Source organism: Apodemus sylvaticus, chromosome 4, assembly GCF_947179515.1.
Source record: "Apodemus sylvaticus chromosome 4, mApoSyl1.1, whole genome shotgun sequence".
Taxonomy (NCBI): domain Eukaryota; kingdom Metazoa; phylum Chordata; class Mammalia; order Rodentia; family Muridae; genus Apodemus; species Apodemus sylvaticus.
In genome coordinates this window covers 26314648-26334686 of record NC_067475.1, presented here as the reverse complement: position 1 = coordinate 26334686, position 20039 = coordinate 26314648, and the positions used below count along the sequence as shown (strand labels likewise).

Here is a 20039-nt window from a genome sequence, read left to right as displayed (position 1 = left end):
ACTATTTATTTAATAATTTACACACACACACACACAAATGAGTAGGGGATATAATGAATTTATAAAAATATACTTCAGGAAAACATCTTTTGTTTTCATTTTTCAATGTCAAACAAATCTTTACTTCTGCAACACTGTTTCCTCCCCCACCCCGCTCCCTTCAAATGGGATACTGTAAACAGAAATGGGTTTCTTATTATTGGACCCTATTGGCTTCAGTCCTTCATAATACTGATAATCAAGGAATTATTTTCATTATCAATTAATTTAAAAAGTGTTTACTATGTGTGAGACATAATCGTAGTTACCATGGAGACATATGGCTTTTATTCACCCCCAAAGGTATTTTTCATTCATTCTCTTTCAGTTTTTATGGAGAATTTTGTTCAAAAATATTAAATGATTGCATGCTATTAAACATATTTTGAGATGATTAGAATGTTCCAGAATTTTCTTGTGCACAATGTGGTTGTCAAAGGAGATTTGATTATAAATAATGAAGAATTAAGAAATGATGAACTTGAGAATGTTTGAAAAAGGAGAAGTAGCTGGGCAAGAGCTTCAACAGGAAGCAAAGCAAAGATATGTTTTGGTCTGTGGTGCAACTATACGATTGTGTGCATGTGTGTGTGTGTGTGTGTGTGTGTGTGTGCGTGCGCGCAGGGGTGGGTGACACTTCCTAGACCCATGACCATGACCCTTGACAAGAGCTAAGAAAAGTAAGGGAGTACTTCTCTTGAGGCATCCTTGCACAGCCTAGTCTTAGCATGCACATCCAGGTCCACCCATCTTCTGAACTAATATTTGTCTTTCCTGTTAAGATGCCTGAGGAAGTGTGTCATATAGAGGAAGGGGTGGAGACCTTTGTCTTTCAGGCAGAACTTGCTCAGCTTATGTCCATCATTATCAATAATTGCTATTCAAACAAGGAAATTTTCCTTAGAGAGTTGATCTCTAGTGCTTCTAATGCCTTAGACAAGATTCCCTTTGAAAGCCTCATATACTCTTCTAAGGGTTAAAGCTGAAAATTGACATTATTCCCAACCCTCAGGAGCACATGCTGACTTTGATAGACACAGCAATTGGCATGACCATGGCAGACTTCATACAGAACACAGGAACCATTTCTATCTCTAGCACAAAAGTATTCACGGAGGTCCTCCATGCTGGTCCAGGCATCTCTATTATTGGCAGTTTGGTGCTGGATTCTATTCAACCTATCTAGTGATAGAGAGAGTAGTAGTGATCACAGAGTACAATGATGATGAACAGGATGCCTGGATGTCCTCTGCTGGTGGATCATCCACGGTTTGTGCAGACCACAGTGAGCACATGGGCCTAGGGACCAAAGTGACCATTCTCCTCAAAGACCAGAAAGAACACTTAGAGGAGCAGAGGGTCAAAGAAGTGATGAAGAGGCACTCAAAGTTCAGAGGCTATTCCATCACTCTCTATTTAGAGAAGGAATGAGAGATTAGTGATGATAAAGCAGAGAAAGAGAAAGAAGAGAAAAATAAAGGTAATGAGAAGAAGCCTAAGCATGAAGATATGGGATCTGGTGAGAATGACAGTGACAAAGATAAGAAAAAGATATAATGAACATTGGAGAGAATGTCCATGAAGAGTTGAATAAAGTCTATGTCTTAGGGTATTATTGATGTGAAGAGGCACCATGACCACTGCAAATCTTATAAAGGAATTTTAGAGGTTTCATCATGGCAGGAAACAAGGCAGCATGTAGGTAGACATGGTGCTAGAGAAAGAGCTGAGTGTTCTACATCTTAATCCACAGACATCAGGAGATCATGCGCTACACTGGGCATAGCTTAAGCATAGGAGACCTCAAAGTCTACCTCCACAGGAACACACTTCCTCTAACAAGGCTATATTTTCTAATAGTGGCACTCCTTATGAGCCAAGGATTCAAATACATGACTCTATGGGAGCTATTCCTATTCCATCCATTACAGTCTATTGGGCCAAGAAATCCTGATGACTTAAGAGGAATATGGTAAATTCTCTAAGAGCCTCACTAATGATTAGGAAGACCACTGGGCAGTCAAACACTTCTCTGTAGAAAGTCATTTAAACTTCAAGGCACTGTTTTTCATTCCTTGCTGAGCTCCCTTTGACCTTTTTTAGAACAAGAAGATGAAGAGCAATATCAAGCTGTATTTCTGTGGTGTGTTTATCATGGGCATCTGTGATAATCTGATACTTGAATACTTCAAATTTTTCTGTGGTGTGGTTGACTTTAAGAATATACCCTTGAACATCTAACAAGAAATGCTGTAACAGAGCAAAATCCTAAAAGTCATCTGTAAAAACCTTGTGAAGAAGTGCCTTGAGCTCTTTTCTGAGTTGACGGAAGACAATGAGAACTACAAGAAATTTTAGGAGGTATTCTCCAAAAATTAAACACTTAGAATCCAATCTATGGATATTCTATTAACCATCAGAGCATCTCTGAGCTTCTCTACTATGACACCTCTCAGTGTGGAGATGTGATGACTTACCTGTCAGAGTACTTGTCTCATTGAAGAAAACACAGAAGTCCATCTTCTGTATCATTTGGTGAGAGCAAAGAGCAGGTGACTAACACTGTCTTTGTGGAGCATGTGCAGAATCAAGACTTTGAAGTGGTGTATGTGACTGAACCTATTAATGGCACTGCATGCAGCAGCTCAAGGAATTTGATAGAAAAAGATTGGTATGGTGACTAAGGTGGGCCTGAAGCTATGAGAGGACAAGGAAGCAAAGAAGAGATAGAAGAAAGCAAGCCAAAGTTTGAGAATCTCTTCAAGCTCATTAAAGAAATCTTGGATAGAAGGTTGAAAAAATAAGAATCTTCAAGAGGCTTGTGTCTTCACCATGTTGTGTTGTGACAAGTACCTATGACTGGACAGCCAACGTGGAATGGATCATGAAGGTCCAGACACTTGGCTACTCTACAATGGGCTGCATGATGGCCAAATACCACCTGGAGATCAATCCTGACCACCCCATTGTGGGGGCCCTGTGGTAGAAGGTTGACACAGACAAAAATGTCAAAGTTGTCAAGGACATGGTGGTGGTGCTGCTTGAAACTACTTTATTCTTCTCTGGTTTCTCCTCCAAGGATCCCCACTCACACTCCAACTGCATCTACCATGTGATTGAACTAGGTTTGGGCACCAAGAAAGATGAGGTGACAGTAGAACAGCTCAGTGCTGCCATTCCTGATGTAATTTCCCTCACACTTGAGGATGATGAGGATGTATCTTACATGGAAGAAGTAGATTATAGAGCTCCTAGGAAGCTCATATCCTCTATGTGCTTTCCCTTGGCTCCTCCAAGAGCCTGTCCAGCCCTGAACTTCCAGGCTCTCTGCTCATGTCTACAGGACCTCCTCTATCCAGTTTTGTGCCTTAAGGCTGGAAGATACCCTCCTGCAGGATAGCAGGGTTGGGTATTATGTTTTATGGGTTTTGTTTGTTTGTTATTTTGTTTTGAAATTAAAAGTAAAGAAAAAAGGAAAAAGTATAGAAGAGAATGCTTTCAATATATAAAAGATACAATAGGATAGAGTGGTAAGTAGCCTGTTCATTGTTTAAAGAAGAAAATAGAGGATTTGCTTTGAGGCTGAAGTCCAGAACACTTTATTGCCTGAAAAGTCCCTTATTTTTAATCGAAGAAACAGCATATGACTCCATGCCCAAGAGTTGAAAATAAGGAGACATGGGGCAAATATAACATTTTAATTGTAAAATTGTCATTAAGATTTTGAAATTTCATTTCCCAAAATTAAACAGTAGAAATGTTTGAAGCCTAAAGCCAATGGTAACAGAACAACATCTCTTATAGATCCTGTGATTGTTTTTTTGTTTTTTTTGTTTTTTGTTTTGTTTTGGTTTGGTTTTTGGTTTTTGTTTTGTTTTTTTTGTTTTGTTTTGTTTTTTGTTGTTGTTTTTTTTTTTTTTTTTTTGCAGTTGGATTCACTGAGAGGGACTGAATGTGTGATATCATGGTTTTGAAGATGATACTTATGAAGGACCCACATTGCCCTAGTGAACCATCTGTGAGATTTCAGGGTTAAGGGCTCCTTAGTTCTTCATTGCTATAACGAAAGGATTGAATTTATACCAAGACAAGGATTGTTTGGCACAATGTTTAGTAGGTAGTTTTAGAGGGTCAAATCTCAAATAGCACAGGTCCAGCTTTGGCAAGGGCATACTTTTTCTGTATTCTATTATTAAGGATCACATTACCATGAGTATATGCATGAAAAGAGGTTCAAATGCTAAGACACAAACCAAGAGACCAGGAAAATGTCATCAATCCCTTAAGCATTAAACAGTCCTTTGACCTAAGAACCTGGCAGCAGGTCTTTTAAAGGTTCTGCTATCTCTTGACCTTCTCACACCAGAGATCAAACTGCTAGTGCATTAGCCCTGGTGGTTAGGGTCTACAGCCATCTAAACATAAAGCACAGCTCATTGGCCCTGAGTCTTTGCTGATTATTGAGAAATCTCAGGGCATCATTAATGAGACAAATAATTTTAATTTTTACTAATGCAGTTCCCTTGGTGGGTGATACCATGTATGTTCTTGAATAAAAGAGAATATATCATTGAAAGGCAATTTCTTTTGGGGATTAAGATAAACACACAGGAGAAAAAGAAGTTTAAAATTGTGCTGAAGAATAACTAAGGGTTTAACACATACATGTATGTACTTAATACATAGTAGCTCTAATACACACAAAAATTTGTATCTGGGAACTTAATTGATAAGAGAGTAAGGACACAGGGTAAATATTAGATATAGCAGAAAGGAAGGATATGGTGAATTTGTCTGATGTCTATAAATATGAGTAGGAAGCTCTTTGAAAAATGTTTTACTTGTCATTTAAATTCATGGGTATCAATGGAAATAGTTTATATGAATTTTAGTCTAATTATTTACTATTGACAAAATTTGGTGAAATATTAAAAGAAGTATTGATAAATAATAATAATGATAATATTTATAACCCCCCCTGAGACTGTACCAGGAGGATTGAGAGTTAAGGATCAGTCTATCTTAAAACACTTAAGATTTTGAAATTTCTCAAGAGACATGATGTAGCATGGAAACGAAATGCAAGTTAAAGTTACTCTTACAGCCCAAGAATTGTGTGATTCCATTTGCATGAAGTGTCCTCTTAGGGAAAATCTTTAAAGACAAAAGAAGAGGAGTGATTATCCAGGGCTGGGAATGAAGGATGCACACACCGGGAGTGGTCCACGAGAGAAGACTTCTTTGTGGGGAGTTTAAATGAAATTTCATCAATTAGATAAAAATGATGATTATAGACCCCTAAGTATGTATTAATTAATAATTAGAACTAGTTTTATGCTATATAGATTATGTCTTAGTAAAACTGTTACAAAAAAAAAATCCCACAACCAATCAAAATGCAGAGTTGTGGAGCTCTGATCCGCGATAAGACACCTAAAAGACAACTCCTGCACCTAAGGGGTGATCATTGTGGAAAAGGGGCTGAAAGCCTTCGATGAGCCACAGGACAAAGTTTACTGTGTGACCATCTTCTAGAAATGTCAGAAACTACAAGCGTGAAATCTCAACATCATGGCTGCCTAAACATTAACTGAACAAAATCTACAGCAATAGATATGCTAATGTCAATGAGGAAAAACTCACAAGGCTTTAACTTTACACAAAGAACTTCAGGAAACTAAGGGATAATGAAAATAGGAGAAGGATTCTTCTCCATGCGGGATCACACCAACTGGTTATCCAATACTCAATTGTCAGTCCTGAAAGCTCAACATATAATATTATACAGATGGTTCATGGTTTATATTTACATATATATTCATATATTCAACAACAATTAATGATAAAAGAAGCCCTAGATTTGAAGAGAGCAAGGAGCAGCATATTGAACATCTAGGAGGGAGCAAAGAAGAAGGTAATGATGTAATTATATTATAATCTCAAAAATAAAAAAAATAAAAGAATTGATACATCTCCCCATCTCCTCCCACACCTGATCCTGCCCCCCTTTTCCCTCCTCCAGTATAAGCTGACTGTAAGATCATCTCACCAGAGTTCAGAACCCTGTTTCCAGATACAGAGTAGATTTGGGGTCACCCCTGCCAGGTCGTGTGTGTGTGTGTGTGTGTGTGTGTGTGTGTGTGTGTGTGTGTTTCCATGCACATGTGCAGAGGTCAGTGTTGATTATTATAGTACAAAATATTTGTAATATAATATTGGCCTCTGCTCCAAGTCCCAGTGGGTCCCACTCTCCTGCCCAGCACCCACTCCTTCCAAGTATCTGGCAAAGCATGAGTACTTAACCAAATATATTTATGTATATGAAACTCCCAATTACATAAAGCCAAATTACAATGATAAAGTTTTATCCCAATATTTCTAACCTCTCAGCACACCAGAAACACATCTGGATCTACAGGTCTCCTCTCCTCTCTCATGCAGCTCCTAGGTTCCCCCTCTCTCCACCCCTCCTTCTCTTAGCTCCTCCCCCTCTCTCCTCTCCAATCACTGGCCTCTCACTGCCTCAATGCCAATGGATAGGAAATATCTTGCATCAAATTATCTTCTCCTCGTGCTCTGCATCTTAATTTTTTAACAATATTTGCATTGATTATTTGGGAATTTCACATCATTAACCTTGAGCACACTCACTATCCAGTGCTCCCAGGTCTGTCCCCAACCCTTGGGACAAAGAAGAAGAAAGAAGATGGAGGAAGAAGAAGAGGAGGAAGAGGAGAGGAAGGAGAAGGGGAAGGAGGAGGAAGAGCAGAGGGAGAAGGGGAGGGAGAGGGAGAGAGGAAAGGGAACAGGAGGGGGAGGAGAAGCAAACAAGTCCAATTTATGTCGCCCATATGTTCACTGGAGCAGTCACGCTCTTGGTGGGTAACCACTTGAAAACTGAGCCCGTCCCCACCAGCACTCCCGCCGGAAGCCGTCAACACTTGAGGATCTTTACCACATTTTAAGGAGTTCTCTTTGATGGCTTTCTGTCTAGGCTATTTCTTTTTCGGGAGGGTTGGGTGAGGGTGGGAATTGTCACCGAAGCCTTCTGTGTCTCTCATTCTCAACTGTGTGTCTGCAGTCAATGGGAGCACTACGTTTACACATGGTTTTGGCTGACAGCACGGAACACGCCTATCCGTATGGACTGCAGCATCAGCACGAGCCACGGACCTCAGCACGGTTACCAGCGGCAGTGGAGACCAGGAACATCAACACAGGCCTTTGACCCTACACAGGCCACGGACACCATCACAGCCTTCAGTGGCGGCACCTCCCACAGACATCAGCATGGCTTCAGGCTGCAGTGAGACTATGAACCTTGAATCTTTATTTTTTATTTTATCTTATTTTATTTTATTTATTTTTTGATCAGAGTCTTTCACGGGACCTTGAACTCCCCAACTGAAGAACACTTGTCTAGTGAGCTACAGTGATTTGCCTGTCTCTGCCTCCCAAGCACTAGCGTTACAGGCACATATTACCGTCATGCCTGGCTTTTTACACGGGTGTGAGTGACACAGCTCAGGGGCTCATGCTTGAGTGGCAAGCACTTCTAGCAAAGACACAGGGTCGTTTTATAACTAATAATCTAGACGTAATTAGTTACTGACAGACTAGAGTAGTTAGGCTGATCTGCAGTTTATAAGTCTAATTTAAAATGCAGCATAGGCCTGCAGTTTTCCTGAATAAAGAAATTTTCTGGAATAAAGTGGGATAATAGAAAATATGTTATGAATCTTGTATGCTAGGTAAAATAGCCATTAAAACTTGGAAAAGTTCTTGTAGACAAGAATATCACAGACAGCATGTGTATTAGTTTGTAAAGTTAAATTGTTTCTTTGTGTAAATGTTCCTAATACAGGTAATATGTTAATTGAAAATTAATTAGAAAGATATCTCAATGGTTAAAAGCACATACTTCAAGATGACGTGGATTCAAGTTTCCAAACCCAAATAGATCAAAAGCATCCATCCGTTTAGTTGCAGGGCATTCTATACTCTCTTCTGACCTCCATAGGCACCAAGCATGTCATGGTCCTCAAGCATGCATCCAGGTAAAACACTCGTACATGGAAGTAAAACGAAATAAACATAAAAAGGTATTAGGAACAGAGCACAATTTTCATAAATAAAGTGGCATAATAGAGATGGGAATATGAATCTGGAATACTGAGTAAAATAGCCATGAATAACAATAAAATAATAAAGGAGAACCATTTTTATAGTCCACTGATTTAATGCACATAGGCACACATAAATATATTAAAAATTGAAAGCTATAATTTCAGGTAGAGACAAATCATTTTTTAAAATGTCTTATGTAAGTTTTTCTGTCAAAGGAGCCTATTTTTTAGGCTCTTAACTGCAAAGACCTTGGCTGTTTCATTTTGGGTTTTTTGGCTTCATTTTAGGGACTTCACCCTTTAATGTTAAATGTTCCTGCTAATAACCACAACGTTAGTGATGCTCGCAGAATCAGATAGGTTCGCTGAGACAAACTGTGCCTTGTTCAACTAGGAAGTCGTCTGGAACAAGGCCTGGGTGTTTCATTGGTCTGCTTCTTGCTGGGATGAATCAGCTACAGCTATTAACCATAGCTGCTCTAGTTGGGTACCCCAGAGACTGTAGGCCATAAACAACTATCCAGAGTATGAGAATCTACAACAGAATGGAGTCAGATACCTGTTGTCCCTTTGAGGTAGACAGATCTTCAGGACACCCAGACTAAGCAACTTGGGCACTATTTACCAAGGATTGTGTATAAACACCTAGTACCTCCAAATTTCTAAACAATTTCCTTTTGCAAGGGCAAGCATTTTGTGGTCAACATGCTCTACAAATAAACACATAGCCAAGGGGATCTCATGGTGGCCTTATTCAAGGCCAGTTGTCAAACACTACTAGGCTTGCTGTGAAGCCTTTGTTGGTATTCATACGCAGATTTATATGCATAGAAACATATGTAGCATTGTTCTTTGTGGTGGCTTGAGTAGGTTTGGAACACCACCCCCCCCCCAGACTCATGTGTTTGAATGCTTGACCATAGAGACTAGCACTATTAGAAGATGTGGCCACTGTTGGAGTGGGTATGGCTTTCTTGGAGGTGTGTCACTAGGGGGTGGGTTTCAAGGTCTCAGAAGCTCAAGCCATGCCCAGTGTGGCATTCCCCTCCCGCTGCCCACAGACCCAGATGTAGAACTCTCAGCTCCTTCTCCAGCATCATGTCTGCTGGCATGTCACCATGTTTCCTTCCATGGATAATGGACTAAACCTCTCAAATGGTAATTCAGCCCCAATTACATGTTTTCCTTTATAAGAGCATTCTGACTCTAGTTTGGGTCAAATTAAGAACCCCCCCCCACACACACACACATACACAACTGCTATGCACCTAAGCATTAGTATCTTTTCATGCTAGAAGACCTTAAAAACACTGCTAAAGCGTCAGGAAAACTGTCTTGGTTCGGGTTTCTATTTCTGTGAAGAGACAGCATGATCACAGCTGTCATCTGGTAAGAGGTAATCTCAGCTGATTGGCTGACAGGCAAGTCTGTAGGGACATTTTCTTGATTAATGACTCATGTGGAGAGCTCAGCCCTCAGTGGGTGGTGCCACTGCTGGACAAGTGGTCCTTCATGGTATAAGAAAGCAAGTTGAGCAAGCCAACCGGAACAAAGCAGTAAGCAGCATTCTCCCATGTGTTGGCTTCAGTTCCTGCCTTGAACTCCTGCCTCAGCTTCCGTAGGTGATGCACTCTAGCGTAAGATGAATAAACCCTTTCATCTGCAAGTCTGATTTGGTCACGGTATTTATCACAGCAACAGAAAGCAAACTAAGGTAGTAGTCATCAGATTCATAAGATGGGGATCATATGTCATGGAGCCATTTGTAACAGGGAGATTCTGATAAGGGTGACAGTTGGTCATACTTGGACAATGGGAGTCCTGGCCCTCACCACTTTCATCTCAAGAAACAAAATCAAAACCTCATCAGATAGCTACCCTGGGCTACCACCCTGGCAATATTAACTGCTGCATTTTTCCATTGTACATACCTTCTATAGAGGTGCTGAAGCTAAAAGGACACACACACACACACACACACACACACACACAGACAGCAGATTTGGGGAACTCATCTATCAGAGTGTCACAAATTCTTTCTGTACTTTCTGACTGTTTGGCCATGTATATCCCATTTGTTTCTGTGCATACCTGCATACTGCATCATGATTATAGAGACCCACTGAGTGGTTAACATGACGACAACCCTGTAACTGCTCCAACAGTGTCAGTGTCTTTAGCACCTCTGGTGAGGGATGCCTTATCCCTGAATCCAAAGACCCTTTCTTATGATGGGGAGACACTCTTGAGAGGTCCTTTCAAGCAACCTAAATTCTAGATTAGCTACAATTGATTGCATGGTGTACTCCAGGGTGGACACAAACTATTTTAGGCTTCCTGTTGGTTTCAGAGGGAATACAGGAAAAAAAATGAAGACAGTGAGTGTGAGTAATAGGGCTTATGTATGGACAGGACCTGGTCCTTCACCACTGATATTAAAAACAAATGGTTTGTTGACCCCACTCTTTATGCTGAGTTTTTAGGGTGTTCTGCAGTAGTTCCCAATGAAGTTATTAGCTCTATGTTTACTTATTTCTGTATATGCTGCCTATTGTTGAGGGGGGTCTTCACAAAAAGGGTACTGCTTGTTGTACTTAAATTATATGACATCTACTTGATCCACTGTATAGCGGCAAAGCCTCTCCTTAGCCAAGAGCGGTTCCAGAGGCTATACATGTTCTATGATAGCCATGCTTTCATATTTTGAAATATGCTTCATATTTCCATATTTTCATTCATGCTTTCAATTTTGAATGAATGAGTTTGTTAAGTATATATCAAGAAAAAGTCAAAGAAGAGTGAGTAGAAGATAGTAAGTAGAAGCAGCAGATAGAAAAGCATCACCATCCAACAGACACACTGGAATAACCTAACAGAGGGTAAAGGAAAGATGGCATCATCAAGTCCCAAGCTTATAAACATCCATTTAAAATATGCTGGAATTCCCACTGGGGATGCTGGCAGAAGTTCCTGATTTAGAGTTTTGGGTGGAGCAGAATAGTCCCTCAGGTGAGGCTTTCAAATAAAAGAACAAGTAAGAATGATAAAAATATGATCGTATGGGGCACTTAAAATCTTCTAGCAGAAATTACGAAGGAATCCCCGCTGAGAACATCATGCTGGAGTTCCCATCAAGAATATTTGCTAGAGCATTCTCTTTCCTACCGAAGGCACTTTTATTCTACAGGATAGGCAATAGTAACCCTGTTTGGAAACTGTGCATAAGATACAGCAGTACTATAAATCTTGGGCTATTTTACCGTTATTCCTTCTTCTGGTTACAGTATTAGGAGGTTTTGGCCATGGATCTTGGAGGACTAGAAATAAACATTTGGAGTGTGGTGCAGGAGAGCCTTTCTTATTCCCAGAGTCTGCTTTCATAAAGCTTAAGGACTATACAAAACATTCCCAATATAATGTACATTGCTATGCAGTAAACCAAGATTCCCTTCCAAAGGTTTAGTATGCATCTAACACTATGAAATGTTAGTTAGCCAGTGGTGGTTGTGACTGCCGGTGATCATGTGTTCGAGGCCAACTTGGCTACACATCTTTTTCTCGTCCTATTCCAGGGACTGCAGGAACCAGGGGTTAATCTGCAGACATTGCCAAGTCCAAAAACCACACCATACATAACCAGTCTCACAAATGGCCCAGAAATGACTTTAAGAAACTCCAGTTACAAAGATATGAATCTCTTAAGGGGGTTGATCCCAAGTTCCTGAGGAATATGTGCTTTGCCAAGAGGCACAACAAAAAAGGATGATGAAAGAAGGATTGAAGAAGATTCAGGCCAACAATGCAAAGGCTATGAGTACACAGGCAGAGACCATCAAGGCCTCTATATATGACTTAAACGGGATTTTCATAAAGTAGATTCTCACATAGGACTCGGACTCTAGCCCAAGCAATTTCTTATTTTGCACAGGGCGGATCCCAAGACACCCTAGAGGAAACTGAGGACTGGAAGAAATCAAGGAAATTGTCATTAAAGGTATGTAACTACAAGCAGGCACCTAGGGCTCAATCCTCTGGGCTGTTCTGGGAGAGTGCAGGGCAAGCACTAGATCATCTTTAGCAGGACTAGAAGAGCAGGTACTCTTTCCTGCCACCACCCATTTGGGAGTATTTGCTAGGGACTGGTTTCCCAAAAGAGCTGGCAGCTGCTCTGTACCAACAGAGCAGAAAAACAGCCTTCGGGCCAAAGGTAACGTCCTTGCTGTGGAGATGCAGGTAAACAAGGAGTGCACAGCAGATGTGGTCAGGGCAACAGCAGCAGCATTGTATAGCTGAACGGTGTCATTGCAGGTGTGTGTGAACTTGCAAAATGTCTTGATTTATGGGACCTATGATTCAAGAGATATCACTGACTGTTCACTTAAGACTGTAAATTTAACAACACAGATATTTAAAAATATACTATAACAGACTGTTTTAGACTAAGGAAAAAAAGGAAAGAAAGAAGGGGCATAAAACTTTCACCCTTGTTAATGGTCCAATGGCAGTATAATGTACATCCATGAAGGTCTTATATAAACTTACAGTACTGTGAATGTTCTCATTTTGGAAATAAAATAGAAATTGACCACAGAGTAAAAGTCTAAAGAAAAAAAAGCATTTTGAAATATGTGGCAAAACATAAATTAAAAAAATTTAGAGTAAATCTATTGACATATCAACGCAGGCAAGTGATGAAGGCTTAGTATTTAAAGTCTGTAAAATATTTTTGTGAGTGTACATACAGATAGACTAAAGAGGAAGATGGTATGGAATAGTGGAATCTTTACCAGAGTAAAAAGAAGCTGATCCAGCTGTGGAGCAGCAACCTCAAGAAGTAGAAAGGAAAAAAAAAAAAAAAAAAAAGAACCACAAACATGTCGGAAATGAAGAAAAAAAGGCGACAGCAGATGAAGTCAATGAAGTAAAAAACAAAATTACAGAACAGAAACTTCTCCAATTTGAGAAGTTCCCCGCAGGGAAAAAAAATCTTGTAAAATTGATAGATTACTGGCAAGAGGATGAAAATAGACACATAACATAAATTACCCTAGAGGCATGGAGTGTTTGTAGAGATTGTGCCGATGGTGGGATGACTATATTAGAAAAATATATTTTCCCGGGCAATGTCACCAAGTTGGTAAAAGATGAATTCATTAATGGAGGTTGGTGCATGGTCTCAGAGAAGGTGGTTAAGTTGGTGGTATTTAGAAGAAACAGGAAGCGAGCCCACAGGATGAGATTACTTCCCTGGGAGAAGAGAGGTAAAGTAGTAATCCGTAAAATATGCAAAGAACCAAGCAGATGTCTCAGTTCAGAGTTGCCTCCTCTTGCCTTCTATTCTCTCCATGAGTACAGTAGAAGGTGGATAACTGGGAGCTTAGAAAACTTTTTAAATAGTTGTGTGTGTGTGTGTGTGTGTGTGTGTGTGTGTGTGTGAGAGAGAGAGAGAGAGAGAGAGAGAGAGAGAGAGAGTATAACAGGGCAAAGGCACACACACAAATCTAACCAAATCTATAAAAAGCACCACAGAGATTTCTACTCATTTCTGTGCTTTTTGATATGTTCTATTATTTTTTTCCTTTGGAGGGGAAGGGTGGAACATATTACTTCACTAGTCGATGGGAGGCTCCATTTTAATTGAATACATTAAATTCATGCTAATTCCTGCAGAAAAGGCGTCACAAATGTTAAGCATGATGGTATATTAAATATTGCACATTTCTTTCTTCAGGAAACCTGAGAGAACATTTCTGTCTGATCCACATTAGTTCACATCCATAGCTTTCTGCTCTCCACAGACAAATCTACACACATGCTGCCAAGCAGCTAACACAGTGTATATATATAAATATACTAATATAACACAGTGGTATATTTGTATCTGAATGTCTCCACATAGGAAAAGTACGATGAGCATATAGTGCAATGGAGGCAAATGTGTGCTGTGAAAAGCACGGGTTAGAGGAAGAGTCTTCAATAAATAGTCGAAGCTATCCTCTCAAGAACCTGGAAAAGCAAGAGCAAGATAAACTCAGAGCAAATACAAAGAAAGAATAATAGGTTATGTCATTTGCTCCCTGCAAGCCTAGAAATGCTCATAGCAACCTTGCTTACAGTCAGTGGCTGGGTGGTTAATCAAAGTATATCAGCACCATAGCAAGAGTCCTATTCAGAAATAAAAATGGGGCCAGTTATCCAAACAAGCAATTACTTGGATGAATTTCCAATGAATTCTTGTGGTAAAGCCAAAAACCCCCAGAAGGTGATATGCGGTGTGATTCTAGTTTCACAGGGTTCTTAAAATGACAAAATTATAAAAATAGATAACTTATCAGTGGCTACTACCATTTAAGGAGGCAAAGGAAGTGGGAGAGGTTAAGAGAAGGGTCAGAGGAAGAGGAAGGGGGAGGGGATGTGAGAACAAATCATGGGGCATCCTGGAGGTGACTCTGGCTTTATAGGCTATTTTGCTCTATAGCTTAGCAGGTTGCTACAGCTGGTACATGGCATCACTCTGTTAAGTCTATAACTTCCTGCTAACATTAAATTATTTCAAATAACATAGCTGATGTGAGGGCGTGGAGGGGTATAGCATACCTGTATAGCACCTACTGTAAATGAAGCTTGCAGGAACAAAATCTTCTCTGGGTAGGTCAGTGGGTAAGACAAGGGAACTAAAACCAAGGGACCCAACCTTGCATTGCTGTGCAATTTATAAAACCATGTTGCACTTGGGCTACAATGAACTTAAAAAGAATTCTTTAAACAGTAAGTTAACTTTATAATACTGTAGCTTTGTTACATTATGAAAGTTTAGAAGCTTTTAATTTTGACTCTTTTATAATAAGGCACAGCATCAAATACACATTGGTGCTATTGCACAAATATATATTTTATATCCTTCTTCTGGTCCTAATTTTCTCCTACCCTCTAACATTTACTTGTATGACAGCGAATCACCTTCAGTCTACTCAGAGTAAGGGCCATGAGTAGCTAAGTCTTACATTGCCACATGTTTCTTCAGAAGCTGTCACCAGATGAGAGCAGAACCTCTTCATTGACTCCTAAAGGGCCTCTCCAAGGCTGTTTTAAATTTAACGTTAGTTTTAATAAGCAGAAGTAAACTCTAAAATAATTGTAACATAGAAAAAACATAGGAGGATACAGGGTCATTCACTGTCAGGTGAAGTATTCTGTACAAAAGTGCTATGGTGACTCACATGACTACACTGGAGTAAGTATATTTGCTCCAGCATCACCCCAAACACTTCAGTAGTTGCCTTAGTTACTTTTCTATTACCATGACAGAACACCATGACCAAGGTAACTTATAAACAAAAGTATTTCATTTGGAAGCTCACAGTTCTAGAGGGTAGAGACCTTGGCCAACATAGCAGTAAACATGGCAGTAGACAAGGAGGCATGGTGTTGGAGCAGTAGCTGAGGGCTCACATCAGATTCACAAGAATGAGGAACAGAAGGAGACAACTGAAAATGATGTGGGATTTTGAAACCTCTAAGCCATGCACTCCTAGTGACATACTCCCCTAACAAGGCCATGCCTTCAAATCTTGCCCAAATTGGTTCACCTACTGGAGATACACTAGTCTATAGGAGCCATTTTTATTCAAATCACCAAAGAAATGTATTAGGATAGGATATGGCAATATCTCTAGGCACTAATATGAACATTTCAATTCTACAGAATCTTATAGGACCATTGACATACATGTGGTTAATCACTGGTCGAATGGTATGTAGCATGTGACTTTACCACACTTGTATTTGACAAGAAATATCTGAATCACTGAGAATTCACACTTTAAATTTAATGCAGGGTGTACTTACTAGTATTGTTGTAACAAGATATCCCATAAAATTTCTTCTCTAATTATTTTTGCTAGCCTCTAAATGTAAAATAAAAATTTGAATCTTAAGTGCCTGGAAGAGTAACTTGTCTAGGGTTACTCTAGGGGGAAATGAAGTCATTCCTGTTGTGTATAGATTAGCACCCTCAGCTTCCTTTCCCCACACTTTATCCCTGCCATTCAGTGTTATATTTGTTCCAGATTTAAATAATCATTTCTAATGTGTTTCGCTAAGAAATTAATGTCATTGCTACATGTTTGTTGTTTAAACGAAAAGTTGTAAGTTATTAAAGGACCTGGCAGATGCTTGCTCTGTGTATTGACACAATTGGATAAAGTATTTTAGTCTTTAAATGCTGGAGGACATGATCTGAATTGATTTGGCATGGACTGTCTTGATAAAGCTTTGTTTATAAGCACACAATGCTTAGGTAATTACATTAGACTCCACTGGAAAAAATTACATAAAATAATTAAGGGTATAATTTTTTTTTAAAGTCTGGTCTTCAATTTCTCTAGATGCAGTCTTTGTTTCTAGCTCCAAATTGACACATGGGACATTTTTTTTTTTTTGTCTAAGAACTTTGAACAAAGTTCATTTTGAACTGCTTGATTGCTGTTCTCCTTCAGCATGCAGAGCACACAAGAATTCAGAACTGTGGATTTCAGCACACCTATTTTCCTTTACATGATAACATCTTAGTGTAATTTCTATTCAAAAGTAACTTCAAATAAAATAAGATGAATTTTCTGTCTGAATATATAATGCATGAATAGCTCTTTCAAAGAGATAATAAATAATGGATCAGCTCTCAGATATTTCTGCCATGTATTATTAATTAAAAAATAAAGATCAGATCTACACTGAAAAAATGTATCATAGTGTCTAGTCTTCAATATCTCTTAACAGCAGGGATTAAATTTTATGGGCAATGAAGCAGCCTTTGTCATATTCATGAAGGCTCAAAATCTTTGAATGTTACATTGCTTTTGCTTTTGACTTTCATGTGTGTGTGTTTGTGTGTGTGTGTCAAAGCTTGCAATTTCTCTGATAACATTCAACTTACCATGTCTTGTAAAATTCCTACAATAAGCTGAAACCCTACTTGAGACCCAAAGTCAAGCCACAGGACACCAAAGACAGGAATGAAGTATACCCAGGGACTTTACTACATCTGGAAAAATTAATCCTATGTTTTCCATGACATAGAAGAATTTTGTATGAGGCCACAGGCCCTGTGAAGTTAACTTAGCATCATAATTAGTGGCCGTGATACACTTGGACCCTAGCAGTGAGAAAAACTTCCTGTGGGCATGAAGGTGACATTTCTGATCCCGGGGGAGCTGCACAATCACTGGGCAACTCTTCTGCCCTCATCCATGAACATGGAAACCTTCTGTTGAAGGATTTCTCTTACCCATGAAGTATTTGGGATTTTCAGCTGTGTCTCTTCTCACAAACTTTTTCTTGTAAAACCTACTTGCACCAACCTCTTACCATATCTGCTAAGTCCTCTCTTCGTTTTTCTTCCCAGTTCTTTTCTTATCTTTCTAGAACATGAAGTTGGCTTCAATTTCCTATCTTACATATGCAGACAAACACCATTGTATTTATATTTCATCACATAGTTGCAGATTTTACCCATAAGAAAGGTAATTGACTCCACATGGTCAGAAAATACAATGAAATAGTCAGAAAAGGAAAATTCTGAAAACACACGTTTGGATTTGAGTTTTGTCTCAGGTCCTTTTCCCTTGTGCAGATGTTTGTAGAAAGAAGTTGAGTTGAGGGTATTTATGAGTTTAAGATTCCAGCAGTTCACATTCTGGAAGTTAAAAAAATCTAGTGTAAACATAAAAGATCTCAAATCACACTATAACTAGTTACAAGAATTTGTCTTTGACAGTTTAAAATGTACATCATATTAACAAGTTGGCGTTGTGTTGCTTCTGATGTATGGAACAATATTATAATGAAAATGCAAATTCATGGTCATGTGCCATGGTGGAAACCATAAAAGAATTTATTCAACACATAAATGATACATTATACAAGGCACTGCAAACTGTTATCTTAGCAAAACATGCCTAAGTCCTGGGCTCCACAAAAACACGATATATAAAAGCTTAGATAACAAGTTTGTATTTAACGTTTTAATGATAGAAAGAGGCTTTGTCAGTTTCAGCACAGAGAATTCTAACTACCCTGGTATCCTAGTTAGTCATTGGGGGCAGGGGAAGGGCCAGAGATAAGCATGCAGGGAGGGTATTATCTGCCGGGCCACAAGTTGGCAAGCACGGCTTGTTTCCTCATAGGTAAATGGAAGCATAGTCACTTGGATACTTGGAAGGGATGCTTGGAAGTTCCAATTAAGTGTGTAGTAGAGAAGATGGGGTAGTTATGTGAAAAGTAATGATCTTTGCCAGAAATGTAAGACATAGACTTCAAGGTTGTTTTCCTTCATTTAAAATATATTCACATTTATTTAGATAAAGATACACATTCACATTTATTTAGATAAAGAAGAAAGATACTTCTAACCTACACCAAGACAGATTTCCAGGTCATGGTATAAACTTCATTACATTCTTGCAGAAGTTTTGGACTCATAAAGGTGGAGGATGGAGGGTGGACATTATGCAGTTCTCAAGAGAATGATGAACCACACACGTGGGTCATGTCCTCAAATCTGTAAAAAAAAAAAAAAAAAAAAAAAAAAAAAAAAAAAAAAAACCAGAGTGAGTAAAAGGAATGTCATGGGCCCAGCGATGTCAAGGACACCCTAAGACCTTAGAGATGGGAAATGGCAAAACCTTCCCTCCTAATGAGTGTAAATGTTGGTAGTGTTTGTAGAAAGTGTCTGCTATGCTTTTCTACCTTGCAAAGTTACAGCCTGAAGTGTTCCCCTAGAGAGATCTCCATTACTATGATTAATTAAACCTGTCTCTTTGATCAACTGTGCACAATAGCCCTGATTTCTTTTTTATCTGTAAAAGTGGGGGGTCTGCTCCCATTTTCAAGCTCCCAGAATAATCAACTTTATTTGACAGGTGAAGCTTCCATACAGACAGAATAGCATCCTTCTACATCCCCCCCCCCAGCTTTGGTTCAATAAAACGTTCTTTCTCTTATAATAATAAATTATATATAATAATAATAAAAATTATGAAACAATTATGAAAACCACTGGTAAGAATTGTATTTATAAAGTCTAGTCTATATTTATTTGGTAATTTTGGAGGACGGGTAATATTATCTTTCCTATCTTGTTGGGTTTAAAATTCTTTATCTAAATCTTTCTCTATCATAATTTGAATTACTAACCCTAAACCATCTTCTTAGACATAAAATCACTTTCCTAAATCCTAAACAACTTAAGCTTAACTGTGAAACTATAATAATCTAGTATTCAACATCATCATAGACCTAAGAAGGAATAAATATTATCTGAGTATATAAGAAGTTTAGGCAAGCAGCTTCCAAAACTATAGACATGACACAGGAAGATGGCTGCATAGTCTTCCAAATTTGTCTGTATGATGTTGGAGCATCTATCTTCAACTTTGTGGTGCAGTATATCTGTCAAACTTTTTGTAAAGCAGGAATTATGAAGGACTTGCCTAATTTGTTCTTGCAAAGTTGACAGTAGACTTCCCTGTGTCCCATTTGTCCATTTTGAATAGCATTCTGTCTTCAGTTGAAACAAAGGATTCCCTCCTATCCCTTGGCAACTTGACATATATGAAGCCAACTCCATAAGGATTTTCTTCAATGTTCATCATCTTCTTTGAAGTAGAGTGTGTGTGTGGGGGGGTGTGTGTTGCCAGAAGCAGACATCTCTGTTCTGAAAGAGAACCCTAAATTAATAAAATAGTTTTAAATGCCATATTCTATAGATCTCTGAGGGTTATGAAGGCCTCTATAGTATGTCTGAATAAGCAAATGTTGTTTGATTTTAGCTAATTACTATCTGTAATAGGAAACATATTTCTGTAATAAAGACAC

General features: G+C 38.9%; 1 pseudogene; it reads left to right on the top strand.

Moving 5' to 3' along the window:
• Positions 1-821: 821 nt before the first annotated feature.
• On the top strand, positions 822-2142 carry LOC127682079 (heat shock protein HSP 90-beta-like; annotated as a pseudogene).
• The last annotated feature ends 17897 nt before the right edge of the window (positions 2143-20039 follow it).